General features: G+C 40.0%; 1 non-coding gene across 1 annotated transcript; it reads right to left on the bottom strand.

Annotated features, from left to right (window-relative positions):
• Positions 1–5922: 5922 nt before the first annotated feature.
• On the bottom strand, positions 5923–6054 carry LOC121821443 (small nucleolar RNA SNORA40). Its single transcript, XR_006062275.1, has one exon. It is a non-coding gene; the product is annotated as a small nucleolar RNA SNORA40 (small nucleolar RNA).
• Between the last annotated feature and the right edge of the window lie 3455 nt (positions 6055–9509).

Below are 9509 nucleotides of genomic sequence, written 5' to 3'. Positions count from 1 at the left end.
TCACTCGGAAGCTTATTTAATAATAACTGCTTGGCTATTAGCTCAGGCTTACTACTGACTAGATCTTACCCTTAAATTAACCTTTAATTCTCATCTTTGTTTAGCCACGTGACTTGGTACCTTTGCTCAGTTCTGTCTTGTCATTTTGTTTTCTCTGTGTCTTGCTGGCGACTCCTGACTCTGCCCTTCCTCTTTCCAGCATTCTCCTAGTCTGCTCACGCTGCCTATACTTCCTGCCTGGCTCCTGGCCAATCAGTGTTTCATTAAATCAGTATAATAGAGCATTATCCCACAGCAATCTCCTGTACTTTCCCTGAACCAAGCCTAACCTGAGATGCCCTGGGCCTGAGCAGTGTGAGAGGCTGTGGTTGTTTAGCCTTTACTGTTTTCTTGGGCTCCATGGGAACTGGAGTTACAGGTGGTTGTGAAATATCTTGTGACAGCTATGGAAAGAACCTGCCTCTCTGCAGAAACATTAAGTGTTTTTAACTGCTGAGACATCTCTCATGGTGCCAGATTATTTTATTTTTTTTTTGTTTTTGTTTTTGTTTTTCGAGACAGGGTTTCTCTGTGTAGCTTTGCGCCTTTCCTGGAACTCACTTTGGAGACCAGGCTGGCCTCGAACTCACAGAGATCCGCCTGGCTCTGCCTCCCGAGTGCTGGGATTAAAGGCGTGCGCCACCACCGCCCGGCTAGTGCCAGATTATTTTTAATTTTATTTGTGTATGTTCTGTGGGGGTAGGGGAGAGAGAGAGAGAGAGAGAGAGAGAGAGAGAGAGAGAGAGAGAGAGAGAGAGAGAGAGAGAGAGAGAGATACAAGCACATGTGGAAGTCAGGACAACGTTATAGAGTATTTTCTCTTGGAAGCACCTTTACACACTGAGCCATCTCACCTCTCCAAGGCCATTGATATTTGTGTGTTAACTTTACATCTACCTACTTTGATGAAGGTATTGATCAATTCTAGTAATTTTTAGTGAAGTTCTTAGTATTTCCTGTATATAGAGCCAGGATTCTCCTCCATGATAAAAAGGAAAAGATTATGCTAGGAATGTAGCTCAGGGGGTAAGTATGCGTCGAGTTCATGCAAAGCCCTGGTTTTCATCCATAGCGCTATGGGGTAGGCAGTAAATAGTGCATGATACCCTACATGTAGAACTAGGCACATCCTTTGTGCATCCAATGCAGGAAGAAATGGGAATGGGGAACAACACCACTGTGTTCACAAGTGTTTACTTCCAGTGAGTCTCATGTGACTGTGAAAACAAACAGGGCTTGATCTTAGACTGCCTGTGTTTTCCCAGAAAGCATGAGGCTGTCCTGGTTCTGTTTCCTTTGCTCTGATAATGTGTCCTAGAAAAAAGCAACTTAGGGGAGAAAGGATTTATTTGACACATTTATTATCCATCACTGTGAGGAAGTTAAGAACCTTGACTTGACAACTCCATTTTGGCATTTTAAGATTTGTCTTTTGCTTGTGTTTGGCACTCTCCCCTAGGCAAGTGCCAAATGATGCTGTTCTGACTCTAGCATTCCTACCTTTACTATCCCTGTCATTTTCCTATCCTTTACCACCTCCATCTCTTCCCCCTTTCTGCCTTAATCATTAGAATTTGTGTAATCTTTCTTTCTTGAAGGCATCAATCACAACAGTAATTTTCCAAGTGAATGGAGTCAATCAAAGAAATCATGGGTGATGTTTACTAAGTTTCCTGAAGTTCAGATATTGTGTAAGAGCGCCTATACTTGTCATTATGGAAGAGAAATCATATGAATAAACTCATTGATATTATTGAAAACAGTGTTTTATTTCTAGTAGATGAGAAATGCAATATTTGGGGGAGGCAGTTGTGGTGGTTTGAATATTATTGCCCCCCATAATTTCAAGGAGTGGCACTATTAGGGGGTGTGGTCTTGTTGGACTAAGTGTGTCTCTGTGGGAGCTGGCTTTGAGGTTTCCTATGCTTGGGATATGAGTGTGTCAGATGACTTCTTGTTCCCTGCAACCCAAGACGTAGCCAGCATGATGTGTGCCTGCACACCACCATGCTCCCTGCCATCATGATAATAGATTGAACCTCTGAAACAATAAGGGAGCCACTTCAATTAAATTTTTTCTTTGTAAGAGTTGCCATGGTCATGGTGTCACTTCACAGCAATAAAAACTCTTGTCTAACTAAGACAACAGTAGAATAAGATAGAAAAAGTATCAATATAAACCTGTTATTTAATTACGTGGCAGGTATTTGGTCCAATGGACTTTTTTTTGACGTTTCCCCATTGATATTAGAAATTACACCCAGAGCCTTGTGTTTTCTCGCCAAACTCTCCAGAACTAAATCACTACCTCTGCCATTGTTTTAGGACATAATTTTTGTTTAAGTCATAGTGTTTTGAAAGAATGGACTTCACTTAGAATGTCCTGTTCAGTGAGAGAGACTCAAGATTGGGCAAGTATAAAACTTAAAAGTTTGATTTATAGTGTGTGGCATTACATAAAAGGCTTCATACATGCTGCTCAAATCCTCTCCTACCAAGTTGCAACCACAAGGAAATCTAAGAATAATTGCAAGAATAATATGGGGCTGGGCGGTGGTGGCACATGCCTTTAATCCCAGCACTCAGGAGGCAGAGGCAGGCACATCTCTGTGAGTTTGAGGCCAACATGGGCTACAGAGTGAGTTCCAGGAAAGGCGAAAAGTTACACAGAGAAACCCTGTCTCAAACCCACGCCAAAAAAGAATAATATGGATTAATAATCAATTGCTATTGTGATTGATGAACTGAAAAAATGAATCCACAAACCCATATTGATTTGAGCAGAAAGGGGGAAATTGTGGTGGGATAGAGTGTGGAAAGAAGAGGGAAAAGCAAAGGCAGTGGGTGAAGGGAAAGCATACTGCCAGTGGTAGGAATACTACAATTAAAGGATCATCATTTGGCACTTGCCTGGACAATAGTGCCAAACATAAGCAAAAATAAATCCTAAAATGTCAAAACAGGATTGATACCATCTAAACGTGTTTGTCCACCCTTAGCCTTACCAGACTTATTATAGGGAGAGAGTCCGGCAAGAGTGCAAGCTTTACAGTGGTTGCAGAATCACCTATGAAACAGTCCTATAAAAATGACTTCACAAATTGAATCTAAACATCCCCAAATCAACCAATTCAAACTGGAGCAGTCTACCCAAGAGTAACTTTTCCTCTTCAGGAATGTAGTTGTCAAATGCTCTCTGAGCCACTCTGGAAGAAGAGAAACTTTTGCATAAATGGAGATTTATGAAACCTCACAGAGGGAGCTGGAGCAATAGCTCAGCTGTTATGCTCTTACAGAGGACCGGGTTCCATTCCCAGAGCCCATATAAGGTGACTCACTTCTTCCTGTAACATAAGTTCCAAGGAAATTGGCAACTTCTGCTGGATTATGCAGATACCACACTTACATACACTGCTATACTATGAATATACTACACACAGAGATGCACATAAGATAAATACAAATAAAATCTTTTTAAAAATACATTAAAAGGGCCATTAAGACTGATCAGGAGAAGGAAACTCACTCTCATTCCTGGGGTGGCCTGCCCCTGGTGGCGAGGTGAAAACATGGGCTCAGTGTCACCTTGCAGTGGTAGATAGTTGGACACTATTATGGTGAGCAAACATATGATGGATTATGAGAGAGAGAGAGAAACCGAATGGTTCCTGTCTTGTGGAGAGAGGCAGAGCTGAAGAGGTGGAGGCATTGAGGAAGGAGCTGAGGTGGGTGGCTTGCTTGCTACCCCAGGCCATGGTGATGTCTGGGCCCCAGGTGCTGCCTAGGACCATGTCTGGGTCCATGGTCCTGCTACAGTAGTGATCTGTATTCAGAGTGGGAGAGCTGGTCCCTTTCGGCTGACCTGCTAGATGGTGGCTGGGTGAGGGTAAAATGCCCCCCCATCTTTCCCCTCTTCATCTGCGGCAAGCAGGGGAGCTGACCCAGCCCTTCACCAACCAAGTCCTGCACCTCACCTGGGCAGCATAGTATCGCTAACCCTGACAACCGGTGCAAAGTTACACTGCCCATGAGAAGATGAGCATGGAAGATGTGGTCTCACCCCTCATCTGCCATAAGATGGTGTGGATGAATAAGAGATGCATTCCCCCACCCCTCACCACTTATGACAGGTGGGAGAGCAGGAGAGCTCTCTCTGCCCCTCACCAGCTATGGCACTCAGGAGAGTGGCCTCTGTACCTTGCCTGGACAACACAGTAGAGCAGATCCTGGTGGTGTAGTTGTGGGTGAGCTGGCCTTGATGGTGCGAAAGCAGGAGAAATGGCCCCAACACCTTGCTCCTTGATACATAGGGTGAACTAGCTGGAGAGCTCACCCTGGCTCAACCAGGCCCAGAACCAGGGCTATGAATTAGCCCACCCCACCATCCACCCCATCTATGATCTGCTGGAGCACATGAGGGGCCATCCTGAAGATCCAAAGCTGCAGATAGCCATGACACAGGACAGTTCTAAGATATCCAAGAGGAGTCCCAGTGGGGGCCCCGTATTAATACTGTAGCAAAAACCATAGGCCTAAAACCACACCTATGACTTTGCAAGGAGTACTTGCCAGTAAAGATATATGGACTAAAGGGTTTACTGTGTGACTCACTGTGTCACACTGCAACTTCCACAGCGAGATTTTTCTTTTTCTTCCTTTATTTTCTCTTCTCTTAGATTATTTTATTTTATTTTATTTTATTTTGTATGGCAGAAGTTACAAGGACAGAGGGTGGATTGGATATGAAGAGACAGCGAGATGAATAGGATCCAGATGCATGATATGAAGGCACAAAGAATAAATAAAAGTTAAAACAAATGAAGTATGAGGAGAAGAACTGAAGAGCTGAAGCAAAGTAGAAATATTAGAATATTTAAACAGTAATTTAAAAGGTTTAAGATTAGATTAAGAATTCCATATTTTAAAATGTTCAATCTAAGTGACAATGTATTAAATGTTTTTTGTTTTGTTTTGTTTTCTTTCGTTCCTTTTGTTGTTGTTTTTTGAGACAGGGTTTCTGTGCTTTTCCTAGAACTTGCTTTGTAGACCAGGCTGGCCTGGAACTCACAGATATCAGCCTGCATCTGCCTCCCGAGTGCTGGGATTAAATGCATGCGCCACCACTGCCTGGTTATATTAAATGTTTTTATTTCATTTGCAAGCAATCTTTTACATAAATGAAATTAAGAGAAGTGCGGTATCTAAAGATGATCCTTAAAAACAATGAAATAGATATTTAGCTACCAAGAGTGACTACCTGAACATTAATATATTCAGACTGATCTTCAGTGCTGGATACATAGCCAACAGAAATAAAAAGGATATATCAAAGAAAAATATACACTAAAAGAAAAACAACAGAGTTTATTGTGATCCTAAATTAATGAATCAATCATAGAAAACAGTATTTGCAAATGAGAGAAAATAGAATTCCCACTATTATATATCATAATACTAATGTGTAAAGAAACACAAGAACCCAGACACTCCAATGTCCACCACCAGGCTCCTCCACCCCTGTGACATCCAGTGTTAAGTTGTTTTTTTTTTTTTTTTTTTTTTTTTTGATTTTTCGAGACAGGGTTTCTCTGTGTAGCTTTGCGCCTTTCCTGGAACTCACTTGGTAGCCCAGGCTGGCCTCGAACTCACAAAGATCCGCCTGGCTCTGCCTCCCGAGTGCTGGGATTAAAGGCGTGCGCCACCACCGCCCGGCCAGTGTTAAGTTTTATACATGAGGATCTCACCTAGAAGCCCAGGGGAGCAAGCCACACACACACATGTTCACATTGAGCTGTGGAACCTATTTCAGATGGCAGGCTGCCAGAACTAGAAGATCATATAGTCTGTTTAAGACACAGATTAGTGATACATACAGTTGTGTATTCTATTCCTTCTTATAAGTATCAAAACTCATACTGAACAATGAGTCCCGGGTCCCCAAAGAGGGTTTAGTTTTACACCTGTCTTTCGGGTCTTTGTCTCCCAGTTGATCACAAACTTTTCTATAATAGCCATCGGACACTAATACTACATCAAGAGACACCCAGGGGTGCTGTGAGAATTTTTTATCTAGGGAGTTATAAGGCCTACATACACCTTATGAAAAACCCAGTGTAAGTTCTACCAAAGTTCACTTCGGGGAACCAGTAAATATACTGGACTTACTTACATCCTTTCGGTGAGTGGATGCTGGCAGGAGCCTCAGTGACTCCAGCACAACCACACTGGAAAGAGATGAGGAATACAGCTATAAGAGAACAGTAGAATTGCTAGAGGAAACAGATGCCAATGTGAATAGAAAAAGGCAAGGAATGATAAAGCAAATACATAATTTAAACAGTAGTTTTTAAATATGGCACAAAAATAATGGATATAATTTGCATGGTATAAAAAAATAAACCCTGCTTCAGTTGTACCACAAAACAGATCCTGGTGTGTGTTGAGCCCTGAATTAGAATACTGTTAGTTCCCCCTCAAAAAAAATCTAATATTCTCTCTGTGTTTTTATAGTCATATAGCTAAATAAACAGAAAATGATTTCTCTGAGCAACGTGAGTCTGTTGTTATAAAAATGCCATTACATTCAAGTAAGACTGATGATAAAGCACACTCTAGATATTCCCTATAATAAGTCTGAGCTCTAAGGAAGAAGAAAATATTAGCAAACTTCCAGGCTACATTGAAAATATTTTCAATAAATAAAAGGAAATTGAACTGATCTGAGGGATCTCATTTTAACACTGTAAGAGGTGGTTGTAATAATATCTATAGACAGCAGGAGAAACCATTGATATCAGCACAGTCCTCTGAGATATTATTTCTTTATCAAAATAAAAGAAAATTTTGTGGTTACCAATAAGTATTTTAGAGAATTTGACCCAAATAATTTTCCTGAGGAAATTATTCAAGAAAGGACTGATAGATAAGTCTCAAATGGTTCAGAAGAACTAGGATGCTGATGGAAGACCATGCACTGTCTTGGGTGCCTAAGAGAGCCTCTGACGAGGAGAATTACAGAAAAAGGAACAATTTTGTGTGGAAAAATGAAGCACCTCATAATGCCATATAGTTTTCAATTATGTGTTTGCTTTTATAAAAAATAAATAGGTATTTTTATACATATATATTTTAGAAAAACATAATTGCTGAATTAACAAGTGGAAATTAGAATAAATGTAAAAGGCAGTGGCAAGAACAGCTACATTAAACTACAATGAAATGAAGTGCTAAATAAAATGTAGAAATAAGAAATAAAATCGAATATGTCAGGGAATTTCAATAAATATGAACAGACTTCATTGTCCTGCACATTGGGTTTTTATATAGCCATGAAGAAGGTTGAAATCATGTCAAAAACAAATATTGCATGCCATATATGGAATATACACATTTGAGAGTAGGTCAGATACTTACTATTCAGGAAAAAAAAAGGTGACTAGAGAGAATAGAAAAAAGGAAGGACAGGAAAGGGTAATGGAGAGAGAATATGGTCAAAATTCATGAAACACTTGAATGAAAATCATCTGTGTGTCATGATTAATTGCTCACACACACACACACACACACACACACACACACACACACACACACACACACACACACAGAGAGAAAGGAGAGAGAGAGAAGGAGAGAGAGAGAGAGAGAGAGAGACAGAGACAGAGACAGAGACAGAGACAGAGAGAAAGACAGAGAGATTGAGAAAAGGGAGTTCCAGGTAGATAGCTCACTGGGTAAAACCATGATGACCTAAGTTTGATCCCTGAAATCTACATACAACGTCCTATGCAGTATTTGCAGTCTCAGTACAGCAATGGAAAATGGAAGCAGAGGTAGGAGAATTATCTGGAAGCTTCCAGACTAGCAAGTGTGAAGTACGCAGCAGAAAAAAATGCAACAAAGAAAACATTTAACAAGAGAGACACTGCTTTGAAAACAAGTTACAAGGGAAAGGGCCAACTCCTGGAGGTTCTGTGATTTTACATAAGCTCAGTAGCATGTATACCAGAACTCCCATGTTCATCATACACATATACATATACCAGAAACATACATACACATTACACTTGAGTTCAAATGATAAACAAAAGACACTATCAAGTAGGTCAATGAACAAAATTCATCTATATGTTCTTTATAAGAAATATGGGCAAGAATATTGTTAAAGAAAAGTTAAAAACCAAAGATCATCTGAACAGACAGAAAGGCTAACAAAGTGAATATGAAAAATATAATTTAACATTCAAAGGATAGACAATAAAAAATATAATATGATTTAACATTAGCAGCCAACCGGTAAGTCAGTGGAAAAGAGTGAAAACCTAGAAACAATTTCTCATATGCATGGTAAATTTACTTTCATCAAAAATTTCATGGTAATGCAATCAAAAACATAAAAGTATTTTTAAGCCACTATACTGGAAGAACTTGATCTAACCATGTTATTTACAAATCTAGTATACAGTTAATGAAAATATATTTCAGAGACAAACCAATAATTAAATGTCAAAGACTGATACAAGAAAACCTCAACAAATTATTGGTTTTTTTGAGTTATTTGTTTTCTGTGTTTGTGCATGTGTGTGCCATTGTACACAGGTGTAGGTAAGAGGATCGCCCATGGGAGATGGTTTTCTCCTCCACCTATGGATTACAGAAAGAAAACACAGGACAGCATGCTTGGCCCCACTGTCTTTCTTGCTGTACCATATCAAAAACTCTGAGTAAATTACTTCTGAACTTATCTCATAATCTGTTTGGAGGTGGTTATAATTTCATAGCATGACTAGGAAAGAAATAGGGCCTAGGACATAGTGGTGGAGCATTTGCATGGCAAGTACAAAGCCATATGTTCTATCCCAGAGCTACAAAACAGCCACAACAAAAGAAACAACAACCAGCCTACATATTGGGCATACGTTCATATGAAGCAAGAGCCAATGGAAAAGCATTCAAAGCCAAAACTGTAACAACCCAAACCAGGCATATAAAGTGATGTTAAATTGAATTGGATATACAAATAAAAATCATACATATTAATTGGTATAAATAAGCAAAAAAGAGAAGACATAAAATTCTCATGTGATAGAATTCCAAATTTTTGATGTAGACACTCTCGTCCCAAAGAAATAGTGCACAAATGGCCACTGCTTGCAAGTGGTGTAAGCGTAACAGTCTCTATTTCCAGATTACAGTGTGAAAAAGCAGGTGATATATGTGGACTGCTCAGTTATTTTGTCAAGGTGACACAAGCTGGAATCATGTGGCAAGAAAGAACTTCAAGTAAGAATGCACCTCCATCAAATTTTCCATATGCATGTCTGTGCAGCATTTTCTTGATTAATGATAGGTGTGGAAGGGCCCACTGACAGTGATACCACCCCTGAGTGGGGTGTTCTGGGTAATATAAGAAAACAGCTGATCCAGCTATAGAGAGCAAGCTAATAAGCAGTATTCCCTCTTGTGATGTCAAA

Source organism: Peromyscus maniculatus, chromosome 11, assembly GCF_049852395.1.
Source record: "Peromyscus maniculatus bairdii isolate BWxNUB_F1_BW_parent chromosome 11, HU_Pman_BW_mat_3.1, whole genome shotgun sequence".
Taxonomy (NCBI): Eukaryota; Metazoa; Chordata; class Mammalia; order Rodentia; family Cricetidae; genus Peromyscus; species Peromyscus maniculatus.
This window is presented reverse-complemented; position numbering and strand designations above follow the sequence as displayed.